General features: G+C 37.8%; 1 protein-coding gene across 10 annotated transcripts in view; it reads right to left on the reverse strand.

Annotated features, from left to right (window-relative positions):
• The window catches only part of MBD5 (methyl-CpG binding domain protein 5), a 171,536-nt gene that overhangs the window by 114,219 nt on the left and 37,452 nt on the right, over positions 1–19,865 (reverse strand). For all 10 annotated transcript variants that reach the window (XR_012044482.1, XR_012044481.1, XM_072875313.1 and 7 more), the window contains exon 2: positions 5,601–5,698. The gene's annotated coding sequence lies outside the window, so the exon portion shown is untranslated. The remainder of the gene's footprint in view (positions 1–5,600; positions 5,699–19,865) is intronic.

Consider the following 19,865-nt stretch of genomic DNA (forward strand, 5'->3'; position numbering starts at 1 on the left):
GCCTCCGAGGATGCAAATTTATAGTAAGGGGAAAATAAAACAAAACTGAATAGCGAGATGGAAAAAAACCCACCTCCACAACCTTTCAGGCCATCTTCATGTAAAGAAAAACAATGGTCTCCTACGTTTTCATTAGCGGTTAAATTTTAAATCTGCTACCCTTGAGCTTCTTTTTAGAGCACTGTTTTTTCAGAAGGAATTATAAAAACAAAAATCAAAGATCTGAATTTGGTTTGATGTTACAACAGAAAAGAATAATTCAGTTTATTGTAGATACTACATTCCAACTACATTCTTCCTTTAAATATTTTGTGTAATTAACAATAATGACAGTAGCTCTATTATCTGTGATTTTAAACCCATAGCTCTTTAAGAAAAAACAAAGATGATGTGGCTTTTACTGCACAGAAATTTCTTGATGTATGACAGGAAAACATAAGATGGACATTTGTAAAACTTTCTAACATCACAAACTGAAATAATAAAAAACCCCAAAACTTTCTGGAGATACCCAGGTGGCTGTGACTGTATGAAGCCTTAGACAACTAATTCATAAGCTGTGTGCATGTATGCCTAGCTTTGCTAAGAAAAATTAGATATTAAAAAAGGTGAACTTTAACAGTTTTGCTATGATGTTATTAACTTTAAAGAGAGATGTACTGCAGTATCAGAAATTTTTGCATTATTTAAATATTTAACTTTGAAGTTGCAATTAAGCCACTGAGCTTGATTAATGTGGTAACATAAGAATGTGTTGGGAATATTTACTTTTGTTCAGGGTGTCCTCTGTCCCAATTTTTCAAAATAGAAAGTAGTTTGCAATATTTATTTACAGTATCTGCTTCAAGAAAAAATTCAAAATGTCAGCCCATATTTTATTTGAGAATTGTTGCAGAAGGACCAGCTGGAAAAGAAATGGAGACCATTGAAAACAAACTTCTTGCTCTGGTGAAATGTGAAAAACTTGGCAGAAGAGGTACAAAATTTTCTGCTAAGGCAAAGAACGACCTATCAAATCTATTGTATTTAGAACGTACTCTAAAATTTGGCTCTAAAATGTACCTAAAAGTAGTGATCTTTTAGAGAACAGTATAGGAATATCTTTTTTTTTCCCCAAAATCCTTTAAATAATTCCTGTAGAAGTAACTTTCAAATTAAGTAGGTTTCCCTTTATTAAATTTAAGAAGGAGAAGGTAGAATTAGTTTATATCTTGCATTGAAGAAAGTAACTTGGGATTTCACAAAAAAACAACCCTTTCATATTAAAAGATGAGAGGGAGACAGAAAATTGACTGTTCTCAGAAAAACATTAGGCCTTCAGAAAAGACAACTGGGCTCCTTGGTTTTAATGACAATTCAGGAAAAATTGTCCGTCAATCCAGACTGCAGACTGCTCTAGGGAGAAAAATGATGCAACATGACACTGTTCCTTCTCTGTCTTAGAATAACTACAATCAAAACATCAGCAATGACACAGTTCTAAGACAAACTATTTAGAGAAGCACTGTGTATGCAGCGCCAAGTCATATGTTACATACTTCAGTATAATTAAACAGCCTTCTAAATTCTGAAGTTTGGATAGTGAGAGGCCTGATTTTGTGCAGCGATGTATCATGAGTCCCAGAATTACGCTGTTCTGAAAGTTCTCCGTGACTACATGGCTTGCAGCTGGAGATGGCACGGGGGACTAAACATGTCTGTCATTTTATTGCACAGTATAAAATTCTATCAAGCTACTAGAATTTTCCATGTACTGTTTAGAAAGATGAAACACAAGAAACAGATGTAAACCTCACTCAGCCTCCTTAAGTCTGCATAACCAGTTTTCTATTTTATTAATGCCATATTTCTCTGATATATTTTTGCACCCTTCTAAGTGATTAACAAGAAAAAATGTTATGAGGACTTGGATCGTTCTGGCTTCTTTCACATGCGAAAATAAACAATACAAATCAGTAGGTGCCATCTCAGCTTACAGATAAGGAAAATCCACAGTGTTCCTGCTAAAAGTGCTATATGCATATTAAAAATACCCGTAAGTTCCAAATTGTTTTCTAATACACAATTTAAAGCTTTTGACGGTTGGACTAGATGATCTTAGAGGTCTTTTCCAATCTTAAAGATTCTATGACTCTATGCTTTTTGAAACATACAGTTTTGGAAATGCAAAATTTCAATGTACATAGGCACTATAGCAAGGACACCATTTGGCAGACGGCTGATCTTTGCATTACGGTTGTGTGTAACCTTCCTAGCACAGCGCAGAGGCAGACTTAGCTCCTTCGTAGCACTTCACAGTCACGCCAAAGTAGCTACAAGGCTGTGGTACTGAAGCTGACTTGCACCAGCTGACTCACAGCATGGGTAGAAAGATGTGTAACCTTCCATACCTATCTGTGCAGACTCACCCTGAGAAAAAGGGGTGCAAAACTGGAGCCAGAAGAGAACTAATTCTGGAAAGTAAGTGAAATGAGGGAAGACTGGTACTGTGTGAGAACGGATAACGAACTTGAAATAGAAACCAGCTAACATTAGAAATCACTTGGATGAGGGAGAATGAAAACAGAGATGCAGGACATGAGAGATACAAGGAACTAGGATACAAGTAAGAATGGCTGAATGTGAAACTGAGAACCAAGAAGAACGAATCATGACTTCAAAAAAAGATGTCTAGGTCAACAATCCTTTCAATTCCTCTGCTTTTCATGGAGGATCACTGCTCTCGCTTTTCTGGCTTGAAAGAATCTTCATGGAGCGAGTACCCCAGTTCTGCAACTACTGTCAAAAGTATACAAACCCCAGCAGCCCATCGGAAGAGCTGGCAAGGGAAGCTCCTAGAGGAGAAAATGTTTCTGCAAAATAACCTGGGCTTCAGAGGTTGGGTTTTGCCAGAAAGTCTTAGAGAAAACCTGTTGCTAAAAGGTACAGTAAAGCATAAAGGCAAATTCTTAATACTATCTGCAAAGCAAGGTTTGAAAATTACATAATACAGAAGATCTGGAACCACACACCGAACAATTAAAAATACCAGATAGCTGCATACTGATTAAATACCATCTATTTAATGCAAGGATTTCCTTCTATGGAGAAAAATAACATGTTCTCATATAATTAAAGACTGCATGATAATGTACAAGGTACAAGTGGGTGAACCAAGGTCACTAAGGTTTTGAAGTATTAGACTGCGAGCACAGTAATGCGTATTAAATACAAAAAGCCCTTGCATTTAAAAATAGATCAAATAGAATAGAAACAGTGTCTGCACATACCTATACAGCTGTGAACAATTTAGCATCAGTAGACAAAAAGAGTGCAAAATAAAAGCTAAGATGCCAAGAATGAGCGCTAAATGTTTTTTTGGATTTCACAGAAGCGTTCTGAGGTTTATCCACATGTACATATTAAAACTTTAAGGAAATAACCAGTAAAACATTAACCTTACAGAAAGAAATACCTTCCCTGTCCCAGTTTTTCACATACAAAAAAAGGTTTCTTCCTATCCCAAATGCAAACTTTGATAATTATTCCCCCAAAACATTTGGTTCTCTTTTACCAAATGTTGTAGGTCCCCATTTTAGAACAAATAAAAACATAGGCAAAGGTCTATCCCTGAAGGAAACAGTAACAACAAAACAAACCCAAAAATTTAACCTCAACATGGCAGAGGTATAAATAATCTCTCTCAGCTCAGTAGTGTTTATCTTTTAAATGAAAAAGGTCTTCCGTTCTGGGGGTAAAAAAAAAAAAAAAGGAAAAAGAAAAAAAGAAAAGAGAACTGCCTTCATTTCTTTCTTAATTTGAGCTTTCCTCTAACAAACAGCTACTGTTTGTTTCCTTATTTTAGGTCATGTAATTCAGTTATGCGTGCCGCACTTTTTAACTCTTTCCCATCTGCTGTTCTCTTACAGCATCATCCGGGAGCTGAGAAAACCTAGAACGATGCAAACCCCAACGGAACCAGGGCTGCGTGAGCCCTGATACATGTGCCAGCATCTACTGCACAGGCGATGTACTTGAGTAACATAATGTTTTAGTGCCCTTGTTAAACTTGGGATGAAAAAAACCTCAAAAAAGTAGAAAGAGAGTTTCATAGGAGAGGTCTGACTCATGTAAAAAGATACTGAATGGGCAGTAAACCAGAAATGCATTACAAACACTACATAAATGAGGTACTTCAGTTTTGTAACACAGAAGTGAGAGATGGAACTCCAGCCTTGTGTGTCTCAGGCCCAGCCGTTCCATCAGGTTGGGTCTGGGCTAACTATGCACTTCCAATAATTTTCTGTTCATACTGCTTGAAAAATCAGTTCTAAAGCTCTGCAGAAAAAGCCCTTTCCCAGCAGATCACGGCTGCCCAGACATGCCTAAAAGAAGAAAATTAGTTCTGAACACTGAACAAACTTTGTACTAAGTGGATCAGCTTTCACTGCGTTGCATCGCTCGGCGTTGCGCTGCAGGTGAAAGGAATATCAATAGGGCGACAGCATCCTAACACCACAGTAAGTTTTAGTCTCCAAATAAACAGCTAATGAGAGCTATTCAAAGTTCAGATCTGAGAACTAAGTAGCTTATTCATGAACTTATCCATCCTCTTATTCAACAGCATTTTACATGCTTCATTTTGAAAAGTCTCAGATGAAGTTGCTGTATTCAGAAGTTCAAAAATGAAGCTGTACCCTCATTTTGGACCTGTCTACTAAAACAAAGAAAGGCAAATATGTAAATTTCTAGTGAATTAAAGTGCCCCATTAGGAGTTCAATTATATTCTGAAATTACGTCTTAATTGGTTTGCTCATAGATGAGCTGTACAGCTAACCAAAAATCTACTGCCATATAATCATCACTAAATTTCAGATATTGCCACACATTAAATTAACAGCAGATAATGAGTGGGAAAATTAGCTCCATTTCCATAGCAGAAAAAACTCTTCCCATATTACCTAGAGTGTTTTATATAGTTAGTTTCAAAATAGGAAAAATAATACACAAACAAAACTCTCCTGAATATCTAATGTTTATTTTGATCAAAAGTCCACACATTCAAAATAAATAGTACAAGCCAAGTGTACATCAGATTCGTGTCTCTAATATCTGATTAAAAAGACGCCATATTTCTAAACTCCTATGGAAAACTTCAAGAGATTGACCACTATTTTACTTTGCGTGTTGCTGGCTATTTCTTTTCCACACAACTTTTGGTTTTTTGAGTAGTAATCCCCATGTCCAACTACTCTTTGGATTTTGATATAAAAGGTATTCCTGGTTATCATCAGTATCACACACACAGATATTGCAAATGATCTCATGGTACAAAAAACTTATGAGAAAGAAAGAATAAGGAATAACATCAAATACAGAAAAAAACAAGCTAAGGACTCGTATTCTTGTAACTAAAAGGAGGAAAAGAAACCGAGCTCCTTCCATATAGCTTATTTTTCACATTGGTAGGATAAAAAAATTCACTAAAAAAAGTTAAAACTTAAAAGTGAAGCTAGGCTCCTGAACTTCAGCTGCTGTTCAATTTTGGCTATTTTTGAGGACAAAAACTATCTAACTTATTACTTATATACAGATGCATAATATAGATTATTTTACTTACCTTTGCTGTCTGAAGGAAACAGATTTCAAAGATCTTGTCTGTAAATGATATATTCTTCAATATTTATGCCTCCAATGACCACCATCGTCAATAAGGATCTGCAGAAAAACACCACAAAGCAGTACATAAGCCAGGTTAGTTGTAACTCGACTTACGATTTTTAAACATTGTATTTATTTATTAAGAAAGCACAAAGTAAAATTGTGCATTTCATACAATACATGAATTTATTAGCTGCTGTTAAAAACAAATAGATGAGCACCAGAGCCATTACATGGGAAGGCATTTATCTACTTGAGGCATGTAACAATTACTCCACATATTTAAGACTAAATACAACAAACTTGGGAAATTCACTGCTATCATACCCAAAGAACAACAGGAGTAATCATCCCATGAGTTAAAGATTAGAAAAGACAAATAAAATTACAAATTAGTATTGAAGTGTGTTATAGCATAAGTATTAATAGGCGATGAGAAGTTAAACCACCTCCCTAAACTTTGAAAAGCCAAATTAAAGCTAACTTTAAGACAATATCCCTAAATATGCCAGCTACGGTTTTAAAAAAAACCCTGCATTATTCAACAGTATAACCATCCAGTATCATTTATATATTAGTGCTGTTTTCTTATTTTAGTATTGTAACTATGGAAAGATGAATTTTAAAAAAGTTACTATGCTTACGGTAAGGTCAGAATCAAATGAACTAGTCTGTATATGTACTTCCTTTGGAATCAACTTAAGCTAAAATGCCCAATAGCGACTTTTTTTTTTTTCCCCAGGTCTCAACTTCTTTCATTAAAAGAGAAACCACTTGTCTATTATAACCACAATAAAATTTCCACAGAGTAGCTGAGGTTGCCAGGGACCTTTGGAGATCTCTTGGTCCACCCCGCCTGCTCAAGCTGGGCAACCCAGAACTGGTGACCCAGGACCGCGTCTAGTTGGACTTTAAACATCTCCATGGATGGAGACTCCACAGCCTCTCTGGGCAACCTGGTCCAGTGGTCAACCACCCTCACAGTAAGGTGTTTCCTGATGTTCAGAATGTCCTGATGTTCTCTGCTCTGGAGAACATTTCCTTAACAAAGGAACTTCAAAGCGTAGCTGTGCAACATGAGACAGGGAGTTTGACAACAGCCGTAGGTCAGTATAACCAACCCTTACGTACATGCTCGACGCTGTATACAAAATGAAGTCCCGCTGGTCCCTGTACAATCTAACATACGCTGCAATACTTTTGAAATCTTTCAGTCCTCCTTTAGCAACAGATGCAATTAACTAGAAGACTAATCAAGTCAAAAAGCTTTCGTCTTGTAAACAACTTTCCCCTCTACTCAGTCGATTCCACTTGGCTTAGTCCTCCTCAGATTGCGGAGGAATCCAACTCTGAGCAAAGGAAAAACTTTTGCTGACTCCTGACAGTGTATAACCACAGCAGCAATCCAGCTTGGGTTAACACAAGCAACTAATTGATCTTGAATATATGTATATATTTTTTAAATATGATTTATCTATTTACTCATGTATTTATTTGCAAGGCCTGGGACATCTGATTGCCAGCAGTCAGGACACGTGTGGAAAGGTGATCGGATCACCAGATAGTGATCCAGTGATCTAGTGATAGCAGGCTCTGTGGACAATTTATTGCTGCTTAAAGCCATAATACCTCTAACAGCAAAGCCACTAAGTTTCTGCAGTTTGCAATGAATGCAAAAAGTTATTTCATCTCAGCTTTATGATAACGCTTTATCTGAATTGTCCATGTCTGTTTCTTCTGAAGTCAATCCAAACCCCCCCAACTTCCATCACCTGAGAATAAACACCTTTCAAATCAACTTCTTCTGCAAAATAGCAAGTTATCAAATACTTAAATGGATATTCTCTGCTCTTTCTAGTGCTTCCAAAAATGTAAAAACCTTGTAGAAAAAATAACTGACAGATCAGCCTCTGAAATAAAATTGCATAGGCTATACCATGATTATGCTAACTCTCTTTTTCTAATGAAAAATTTGAAAAAGAAATTGGATGTACACTGTGCCTTGATGCTTGCCAAACAGAGCTGATGGATTGGTGTGGGAGAAAAATCCCTTATACAAAATGACCCTATGAAAGTATTAAAAAGCGGCTGTGTAGGAACTGAAAGCGACGCTGCCCCGGCAGACTGCCACTGCATTTTCAGATATGGTTCAAGACAGGGTTGAGAGGCAGGAGAGGAACGGAAAAAAGTGTTTCAAATAATCTAAGGCTAATGAAATGCCTTGAAGTACACAGAATTAGCCTGTGAAACAAAGAGGCGAACAGCAAGTTCTGCTGATAAGCTGCTCAAAGTCATTAAACAACCTGACCTAAGATACCAAATGTTGCTGCGTTAAGGTATGCCATATGAACATTAAACCCCAAACAATTCCCTCTAATTCAACAGGTCTACGTCTTGTGCAGTCGTGACGTACGCTTCTTTTGTTAGCCATGCTTGGCTTTGGCTGTGCTTTACTCGTTTTATATGCCAAACCAATAAAGTCAGAGGAATAAACTAGTACGGAAGCCAAAGCAGAATCCATCAACAGATTTGTTTAATAAGTTCAGCATGGAAGACACTTATCATGGTTACCAACCAGAAAGCACACCTGCTGACAGGGAGATCTTAACATTGAAGATGCACTGAGAACAGGAGTAAAAAACGTTGGTTTAAAGGGAGAACACGCAATACAGAGCAACTAGAGGGAAACGAATGCAACATTTCATTGTGCCATTTTAAACAATTATTCTTCAAAGTGGTTCAGAGCCTGTGACTTGTTTTCCCTAAAAGCGACTTCGCACGTGCGCAATTGGGCGTTGAGGCTTTCTGTCAATTGCCCTTCAAACCTAGCGTTCAATTTTCTTAAGAAGTCAAATCATACCCAAATCTCCCCAGATTTTTTAAGCGCTATCGAAAAGATTTTTTTTTTTGTCTGACAAGTAAATCATTCTCACTTTGCCTTTTGTGTTAATAGATGGTATTTTCTTTTTTTGTTGGCACTGAACTGCACAACCAAAAATCCAGATATTTAAACTCTGCTCCCATTGCAGATGTTATTTCTGATCAGATTTAATCATCTTTCTCTCATACATAACAACTGCAATAATTGTATGGGAATCATTAATTTTGTTCTCAAAACCTCTAAGCCTTCTCAAAGGAGTCTGAGCATCACATCACAGGGAAAAAGTTTCTTCTGGGTTAAACCACATGTTTCAGGGGAATCTTCTAAATCTCTTGGGACCTGTTCATTTTGCTGAACGGCACCCAAGTGTTTCGTTATTTTTTCTTCATATGATTTTATGATCATCACCCTAACAGCCAGAAGGAGTCACTATGATCTCATCTTCAATTAATGTGAATTTACCAATCAAATTAAAACATTTTCTTTTTAATAACACATTATCTTATTTACAATATCTGATTCCTGTGTGTCATTTGACACTGACACAAAAAACACAGTTACATGGCACTAGAAATAAAGGGACGGTCATAAAGGGACTCAAAACAGACATTTTCTGTCTTAAAGAAAGTCTATATTCTCTATTTTTTTTTAATTCTCTAGCACCTTGTTTTGAATGTTGTTCCTCTAAATATCCTAGAGTATGAAGAGTTGGTTCTACAAGATTCTGCATCCTAGTCTGGTGCCAACCCACAAAACATATGTCTCTGCTCAAATGTAAGAATCTGTTTTGATTTTTTTTTTTTTTTTTAAATTTCTTCCTGGACTGGGGACAAAACATTTATTTAGACACAACTCAACATTTAGTATCTTCTGAGCTATGAAACTTTCTAAATCCCAAATATATTTTCGTTAATTTATTCCCAAACAGCAACTTTGAAGAAGCTAAACTGTCTGAACGCATGACAATAATCATTCAAAGTAAATGCCCAAAAACCATTGGGGAAAAATAATAAGTTGTTTTTAGACATTATTTTTTATGCTCGTGGGTGCTACTAAGTCTTAAAACCATCAGATTTATTTTTAACCTAAATATTTTATTGCATAGCTATGTAAAAACATCAATACATTTTTCTAATGTCATTAGCGTTCCATTTGTTCACACTGTAAATAGCTCTTGCACTCTATTTTTGTATTATTTGGGATAAGGTAGATTTTCCGCTGTTATTGACACAATGGCACAAAGTATTGTTCCAACATTTTACAAAATAACTCGGACGCAGAAAGTGATAAGCGTAGACCACCCTGACCCCACGACCGGATTGCTTTAGATGAGTCTCTGGGCCGGTCCAAAGCCCCGATGGTGAAACCTCGCGTCTCCGTGAGTTGCGGTAACTGTCCGCATCCACCCCACGCTGGGGCTTTGCTTTTAATTAGAATATCACAAATGCAAACAAAAGACACTCTAACCTCAGGAATTAAATATTTGCATTGGTTTCAGCAAATCAGCTTCTTGAAAGAGCCAACTTCTGCACAGGCATAAATCAAAAGTAACTTCCATGAAGTTACATGTGTTACTTCAAATCACATGGGTGAAAAACACGCCTGAGCTTCATATAGATGTTTAGGTATTAAAAGAAAGCCATTAGCTTGGACAGGTGCAAAATTTCAGACCATTTTCTTTTAGATAAGGGAATATATGCGAGAAATACTACAAAGGCTTTGCAATCTCCATCAGTCATTTGCCTCCGGAAGGTATGTTTTTCTTCTAGTTGTGAGAAAAAAAGCAAAAACTTAGTCACATGAAGATTATTTCACACTAAAATAAATGTACACAGAAAACATTAGAATTTTTAGTACACATAATAGAATATCTGCATATAGCTACACAAGGGTAACAAAGTCTTTTCTAAATGTTTTTTCAGTGGCAAATTTAAAGGACTAGCAGATTTGATAAACACTGAAGGGATCTTTGTTTTCCAGCATTCTATTTTTACACCCACCAACACACACGTACATCGCGTACTGGTGATCACACCTGATGTGTGCAGCGGAAGAGGAAGAAAGCAACAGGAACAAGCACTGCACAAAACGCACCGCGATCCCTACCAAGATTACATTCTCCTCTGATTTTAGAATCCGCAAGGTTCAACTCCGTCAACTCAGTTGCAAAGGCATACCACCATAAAAGAACAAGGAGGAAAACCACCCGAGTTCCTTTCATTGTTCCACAATAATGCAGAAAAGGCAGCCTCAATATTTTTTAAAATTAATAGTTTTAAGCGAGAAATAAATAAACCAGGTCTGTCTTGTTTTTGTCAGACGAGCAAGCAAGAACTAATGAGATCGCATGACAGATGACTCCGCTCCAATATTGTTATACGGAAGAATTTCATCGTGCTTTTAACTGCTATTTACCATTTTATTGACACCAATATAACTGAACTTTCTAATTAGCATTAGAAAAAAGTATGAAAGCCTCACTAATTTTATCACTAGCGGGCTGGGGAAGGCCAGTCTTCGCAGTTCTCAAGCATCCTCCAGCAGCACTTGGGCCCGCGTCACTAGCGGAAGTTCTCTCGTCACCGCGCCGAGCAAAGCGGGACTCGGCGAGGCAGCTCACCGCAGTCCTCAGGGCACAACGCGGTGGTGCGGGGCTGTGTTGATCTGGGCATTGCTTCTGCAACAGATACTTGCCTGTATGTATTTTTTTTTGCAATACTTAAGTCTAAACCATATGTGCATACATATAAATATTATATTTATAAGCATACATAAAATACAAAAATGTTTTTTCTCTATGTATACAGAGAACCAATACTTTATTTTTTAATATCATCAAAATCCCAGTACTATTAGAAGTTCTGAGAAAGAAAACAGCATTTCTGGAAGAAAAAAAAAAACAGCCCTCAATGAGACACAAACTACGTTATAAAGAAATCCCATTTCTCTTCCAAACATGAATATCTACATTTCCTTCCTTTCTAGGTTACTTCTAAATACTTTTTTAGCAGCTCATCTCTCTTTAAAGCTGAACAGTGTAACAACTTCTTCTACAATTAGCAAAAGCAAAATTCTCCATGGAGATGGTCTAACGTGCAACCATCTCCTGGGGCATCATGGGACTTTAGGCTGTACATCTTTGGAAACTAAAACTATACTTGAGCCTACATCAGGGGCAGAACAAACTACAAGAACCCCTCCCCAAACCCCCCTTATCAACCTACCCACTAAGGAAGAGCGCTCCGCTCACTTCAGTCCCCGCCACGCTTTAAGCTCTGCCGCATCATTCACTAACATGTGAACACGGCATCGAGACCTGTCTGTCGTCTTCTCGCTTATTTGATACTACCTTAATAGCAGAGCATGCTCTTAAAGCCAGAGCGTTTTACATGAGTACAGAAGTTATGACTCATTCTACTGAGTACGCAGAAGCTTTTGCATCGATTTATTTCACATCTCAGCTGGTCTCTGAGTCAGGCTGCCCAACCAGGATCTATATCATCCGCAGCTACAGGAAGATGAAGAACGTAGGGTTTAAACTCTTAGTTTATCAGAGAGGAACGACAAACCAGGAAACTCTGAGCGCTTCCATGGGAACGGGAGGAGGACTGGGAGCAGACCAAAGTGAAGCTGGAGTGGGAACCAGGAGTTCCTACAGACACCAATGGGAAGAGCCTCGCCTTGCTATGAGTAGCCCAGAAATTAAGATGAGGCACGGGAAGAATCCCTCATTCATCTAAGTTAAACAGGGGAAAAGTAAGCCCAGTGCTGCCCTAAGAAAATTATTATCCACAGCAAACTAGGTCATACAAGTGAGTAGGGTTTACTAAATATATACTTTATTGGTAGTTAAGTGAGCACTGCCAAAGTAATGAGTTTTACTCACAGTTTACCCAAGTACCCTTGTAGTCTGACTTACTAAATAACAGCTAAATGATCAGTCTCACATACTTCACCTTTCACTGAAGATGAGGTATCAGCAAACTTGAAGAATCTCTCTCAAAAAAGACGGTTTTGACCTGTTTAAAATTTCCATATACAAAAGAAAATACTTTGCATCTCTACTGCCATTCATCCAAACACCTAACGTATCTCAAAATATACTCTCAAACGTAATTTATTTCCCAAGTCATGTGAAGATGACAGATTTCTTAGTTTACTAACAAAAACTGTGGCAGAGTGATTTAGTGACCTCCTCAAATTTGTGGTATGTTGGTGACACAGTTGGAAACAAAATACAAAATTTCCATCAACTGTAATCTTCTTGTAACAACATTGCAAAGACAGTTGAAATTCTTTTGAAAACGTGAAAATGCGTAAATCAAGAAAAATGAATGAAAGGATTAGGAATACTACCTAGTGTTTATTTTTGGATTGAAGAAAGAAAACAGAAAAATATTTTTATAACTGTGGAATTATCAGTGTGCTTTATAACACGATGTTCTTCCTCTGCTGTTTAGATGGTTCCCAAAATATTCACCTCCAATTTGTGGCAGTTGCTCTCACCCTAACAGCATTTTATAGCTCCAGGGCAGTCTATGTCTACAACAAATCTGTAGAGAACTGATGTCATAGTAATAATTTGTCTAAACATAGAACTAAAGACTGCAGGAACTACATTATAGAACTGTAGATACAGAGCTTCAGTTTCTGAATGGCTATTTCCTATCAATACTTGCATTTAAAACCGGCAAGGATGTTACAAGTTGGACTAAAGCTCTATTTTTGGTTGATTTTGAGAAAACTGCGTACTGACATTTACTATTACAAAATAATTAGTGTTCTTGTGCTTTCAAGCACTGAATACCAGAAATCATGACATTGACTCAAAAAAACTGAAAAGAGGACACTACACAGTAGATAAAATACTGACATCTCTTCAGAGACTTTCTTTTAAAACGGAAAAAATGGCACAGTGTTGAGCCTCAATTGTTTGAAGAAATATTCTTCTCCTCCAGAATTAAATTGGAAACATTTAGAAGCACAAAATGCTGTAAATTTAAGAACGCATGAATTTGCGATGATTACACAGCAAAAGAAACAAAAAATGCATCTCTTCAGATATGTCTCTTGTTTTATTTTCTGTCTTCTTTAAAGAACAGAAAAGGCAATCAAATGCAACAGAAAAATGGTATTAATTGGCTGATCTTGTGACAGTTTCCATTCAACAGTATTTTTCCATGCATTTAGCTGAAGCATAATTAATCAGCACAAAGTGCAAAGTTTTATACCACGTTTCAAATACCAACAGGCAGAACACTACCGCTCTGTAGAAAACTGGGTACCAAATGAAGACGGACATAGGGACATCACTACAGCCCCTGTTATCTGTTCAGCAGAGTCATACCTTAATATCAGGTACCAGGTTAGCCCGATGTCCGATAGCACCAACTATACGTGGCATTCAGTAGAGTAATAGTCCTTTTTTACCTCTGGCCAGACTCAAACGAGTTCAATGTCCTGTTGGGCCAGATGACTTTCCCACCTGACAGAAAAAAACAAACCAAAACCAAACCAAACCACTAACAAAAACCCACAAACACGAGAGGAAGAGGCATAGGGGGTCATGGCACTACAAGAAATAGGATGGCAACCGCAGCTGGACGAGAGTGTAGGTGTCTGCACGTGTACAGAGCTCCTGCCATGTGGCAGGGGATTCGGAACAGGGCAGTGCTGAACCCTCAAAAATCGTTTTAGGTAGAAGATTTAAAATGAAAACTCCTATGGAATCGCTGGATTTCCAAGTGTAATAGATGCATTCATAGCAGTATGAAAGGGTGGGTTGTTCTGCCTGGTTACAGGTACTACCATAGCTGGGGGCTTCCTCTGTGTCTGCACTAGTCCGTGTTCGCCTGGTCATTGTCATTTCCTTAACTTCTATTAATGTTTAAGCAATAAGTCTTGGTGAAATTGTAAGTAAAACTATATGGATATTTCCATGAATCCGTAAATAACTTACTTATTTTTTAAGGAAAAGAACTAGAAAGAAGGTCTAGGAAAAGTGTTGCTCTGAAATCTTAGAATCATAGTCAGTAGGTTTCAGGGGTCTTTTCTGCATTTTGACTTCAATATGCAATTGCTAATAACTGCATGTCATTTCGCAGAACAAGAACTATTTTTTGTCTGTATTTTAACATCTGTAGTTTTACAAAGGATTTCTCTTTTGATGGAACTCCCAGAAACAAATTAACTCACAAGTGCCCCCAAATCCCACAAGATTTAACAGAGGAATATTTCTTTAAATTTGCAGTACATGTTCACCATCAAACTGAAATCTACTAAGACTTTTAATGTAAGATTAAAATGTTTTTAATGTCTGTATGCGAATACAGAAGCCTGACACCCACTTTTTCAGGCTTTACATTCATATACCTATTACTCTACCTGCTTTGCCTTCGTTCCGGTGTCTGGAAAAGAGCAGGAGAGAAGGGCCACCCACCTCCTGAAACAAATACACACCCAGCTGCTGCTAGGGATACCAAAGAGGAGGCACCGCAGGTTCTGACAACGGGAAAAAACAAACATGAAAGGTAAGGAAAAGCAGATGAAAGCTGGGGACATGCCCTAAATACCAACATGTCTCATTGTCTGAGTGTTGCTTTGAAAAAGACCCCTAGAACACAGGAAAGATTTTTTCTAAAGACAAAGAATAGTTATCAAAAGCGTGAATTAAACAGGAAATAAGAGAAGAAAACAGTTCACTAATTGGTCAGGTAAGCCAGTATACGCTTTGCTTTTGCTTCTAATGATACTACAGAAAGGTTGGGAAAGTGATCTTTTTAATCTTGCTGTTTACCTTCATTAAGGGAAATGGCACTCATTCTACAAGTAACATCCACAGAATGTTTAAGCTCAAAGTATGGGTCATATTTACTATTTTTTTTTCCTCCTCCATTAACATAAGATTTGTAGCACTGCCATAATTACAATGCTTTTAAAACAAGACCGCATACAAGTATCAAATTCTGATTGATTACTATCAGGAACAATGAGTATCGTCTTCCAAAACTTCATTTTTTCCTTTTGCCAAACTTAGATCAGCTGCTATTTAGCTGATGATTTAGGAGCATCCACAAAAGGCATCAGGAGCAATTTAGTTACACAGGCCTAATTTAATAAAAAATAGCTTGTGAGATGATTGTATTACTAACAGAAAGGAATTTATCTCCCTTTCCAACTATGTGCGCAGTACATACAGATCAGTCCCATGGAACCTGCAAATCACTCCAAGAAACTTCTGAATACTCCTCAAATGTAATAATGGTGGGTTTGTTTTTTTTTTAGTACCAAATTTATTTGAAGTTATGCCTGTATTCCTTCCTTGGTTAAATAAAAGATAAAATCCTATTTCCTCCCAATTCACTGTGCTGCCTTCTTGAAAAGCAGACTTTCTAGACACATTAAAAAAGGAAAAGCCTCAGTAGATTTTTGCCTTTTTTATTATTTTTTTTTAATAAGGAAAATTATAATTCTGCATGGACTTTGTAATTTTTTTACCTCATTTCCCCTCCAATATATTTGGCTGCCAGATTAACAACACTGTTTCTGTGTGTCAAATCTACTGTGCCATTTAATCAGCTTAGTTCAATTGTAATTTTGCGCTATTAACGAAGTGGACTTAGGCATCAGGGAGGGAGTACTTGTTTCTGTACGGCTCTCAAATCCCGTATCCAACCTTCAGACATCCAGCGATACCGAGCTTCTCTCGGCTACCTGTGCTTTCCGGAGCCCAGGAGGCCGACCTGACCCCACTGCCAGACATTCCCGTTTAAGACACATTCAGTTAAGAACTCAGCGCTCTTTATTCTTCTGCGGAGAAAAGATCACCTGCTATTAAAGGACTTGGCGATGCACGTAACTTCTTCTGAATGGCCTTTCCAGCTCTGAAGATGCATCTAATGCAGCTTTAAAAATTCTGGCTTTAGCCTGCCATTCCTTCTGATATTTCCGCCTTTATCAGTTTACTCTCCATCATTACTCTTTCCATCTTATCTTTACTAAAAAGAAAATCTTTCAGGGAAACTGCCTTATTCCTCCCAGGGGTTTGAGAGGCATCTCTCTGCGTTAGCGGCACTGCTATCGCATGATGACATCTTCACAACAGGAGCATGGACAATTAAGTCAGAAGTAGATAAAAGCAGTATTCCCTTCCTACTTGGTTGAAATGAGGTTTGGAAATTTTTGTTAAGAAAATGACCTTGTTAATTTTTTAAGACATCTCCCAGAAGAATCATAATCATCACATCCCGGTTTCACAGTCGTCAGGAGGAATTACAAGGATTGCGTTGCTTAACTGCCTTAGTATCCAGACATATCAGGTATGCAGTTCGTCTCTTCACAGCCGAACAGCAGCAACGGTATTCGTAGTAAATGCTGTTTTATGGAAGTAATTGATAAGACAGGTTGCTCTCTAAGAAAGGGAAAGATGGAGTGTCTGCATTTCAATAAGACCCTCTCGGGGCAGCAAGGAGGCATCTGAGCCCAAGGAACAGTTGTGTTTTAAATCTTAAGGAGAGATTTAACTGTTTTTGTTACATTGGACAAAATATCACATAGCATCTCTTCTTTAAATATGGAGCAAATACACAAGAGCTCTGGAGCCAGGCTAGTCTCCAGTTTCAGCCAGGCGACACTTCATTAGCAGGCTGGAAGTGACGACTGTCAGATTTCAGAGTTCAGCTGGAACACTGCTCAAATTCAGACAACTGCAGAAAGTGAAGGAAAAAAATCCCAAGTTTACTGTTATATTATTGAAAATAAGGTGATGTTGATCACTCTAATAATTTCAAACAATTTTAGAAACAACTTGCATCTTCAGCTACAGCACTTAAAAGTTTCTTAGAAGCACTGCACATTTTAACAGATTTCTTCATCAGTTTCTAATGGCTATTTGGGATATGTAGAAGACTGGATGTATATATGTGGGAAAAAGAAAAATCCAAGGGCACTTTTGCATGTATATCCTCTCCAGTACCAAGCCTGTAACAGAATCGCTGCTCGGCCCTCAGCTGCGTGTTTCCCACCTGGCCCTTACCGCGCTTCAACCGCCCCAATGTGCCAAGACAAATATTTGCAGAGCCGCACTGAAAACCACAGCACTGAAATTATTTGGGCTTACAACAAACAAATAAAACAAACAAAAAACCCCAAAGAAACAAAAATTGAACCTACCTGAGGAAATTTTGCAGAATCCAGCTAACTGCCTTGCCCCCGCCCCAATAAAAACATAAAAAACATTGTTTTATCTGCACCATTTCACTAGCCCACAGATCCACCACCACAAGCACTTTCACTGGGGGAAGTGAAAAAGGGGAGAAAACCTTCATGTGGAGAAAGAACGAATGGCCAAGAGGAAGCGGGCAGAAATTTCTCCAACCGGCTTAGCTGCTGGAGAAAACTACAGAAGCATCCTTTTCATGGCAGTCTTACTAATGCCCGTTTAAATCACCAGTTTAAACCACCAACGCAATTTTAATCTGCAAAAATTTTACGACACTAGAGATAATACTCGAAGTTTTTTTCAAGGAAGGACATCAAAAGCTTTCAAAAGCTTAGCTAAGAGTATCCATGTCAAAATAATGATATTGTTAAAAATTGTCATCTATTTAATCCATTTAAATGTTTAAATTCAGGATTTTGGTTTGTTATTTCTTTACCTCCCATTGGTGGTTAACAGACCACAAATATATACCCCCTTCTTGCTCTTTTAGAATGATTCTAATCTCAAGTGAAATGGTAAAAATTACTAGAATTGCCATCTAGGTCCTACTGATGGTAAAGCAAGCAGCAGCGTTTATACACATTCAAAAAAGAAAGCAAAAAACTCCTATAAAAGCTTAATAATTTCTTCCTATCTTCCTCCCTTCATCTCTACCCACTTCAGCCCAAACAGTTTTTATTCTCACTTTTTTCAACTGATCTAGAACTAAATCCTGAACCACACAGATCTCTCCGTTCCTGCAAAGTCCCACTGAGGCTGGTGAGGTGCACACCGTGCACAGACCTACTACCACCGCCGCATTCACAAGACCAGAACTTTGCACTGCGAGATCCCGATGGCAAAGACCGCGCCTTCGGCTCTGTAAAGCTGTGCAGCATTCAGGCATCATCACAGCAGCTCCCAGGGATGCAGAGATTCACATTCATGCCTCAAAAATTTAATACATTCTTTTATATACCCATATGAGATTATTTTACATTGAGTGGTTAAGCTGAAGGAAAGAAAGGGGGGGAAAAAAGAAAAAAGAAAAAGCAAAAAAGGGCCTTTGTCCTGAAACAGTTTTTTCTTTGCTTTCTTTGGAAGAGTCATCTAAAAAACCACTAGTGTTGCAGAACGCTCTTTCATGACATTTAGCCTTAATCTTCTCTTCCTTCATTTCACTGCTTTATTTCTAGCTATAAGCCACTACGCTAGCCCGGATATTTCCTTTTTATCTTTAGTTGTTTACAATTTCAGATACACATAGGCTGTTAAGCCTTGTCTTGCCTGTTCTCTTAGTCTTTCCATAACATTACTTCCTTAAGAGACCAGACAAAGGCACATTCAGGTGTCTCCGATAAATAAGGCAGACCACCATTTTAGCCCAGCTAAAATGTATTACTAGTATTACTAAATCATCTGGCTTGAATCCCTTGGAGTGAGTGTCCACAAAGAAATGGCTATAAGTCATGCAATCAGTTACATCCTTTTCAGTGGATTGCACTGAGGTCCTAAAATTTGATATTTGTGTCTAGCTCTCACACGCCACGATGCATGAAGCTTCGATACTAAAATTCTAAGAAACTGGGTATTTCCTGAAACCCTCCAATTTTGGTAACCTATGGACAGCAAATAAATGCAAACGTGAAAATATACACAAAATGTCATCAAACCAAAAAAACCAAACCAAAACCCTATTCACAGAAATTCTAATCATTTTTGCTGTGCAAGGTAAATATACGATGATAAGGTTTCATAGATAATCCCGGTCATCTGAAAACAGTGTTATGGCAACAACCCCAACATTTTAGATCAAGAAAAAATAATTAGCACAGAGTAAATGTAATGATATGATCTCTCAGAAATTGATACCAGATTTCTGCATTTTCACATTCAACTGTTGGTGCTACTGCTGGAGGAAGCGGTCCTACTTTTTCTGCACTTTATCTGACTCTGCCGTACACTTCACCCTTTCCCTAGCACTAACACAACCAACTCACTGCATCAGGAGCCAACCCTTAAAACTAACCTGTTTTCGTGCTGTACTAATTATAACCTGGATTAACTTCTTGATGTAACTCATCATACAAACGTGTGCTGGCAAAAGGCAGGCACTGATAACATGGTAATAGAAACGAGCTTCT

Source organism: Ciconia boyciana, chromosome 10, assembly GCF_034638445.1.
Source record: "Ciconia boyciana chromosome 10, ASM3463844v1, whole genome shotgun sequence".
Lineage (NCBI taxonomy): Eukaryota > Metazoa > Chordata > Aves > Ciconiiformes > Ciconiidae > Ciconia > Ciconia boyciana.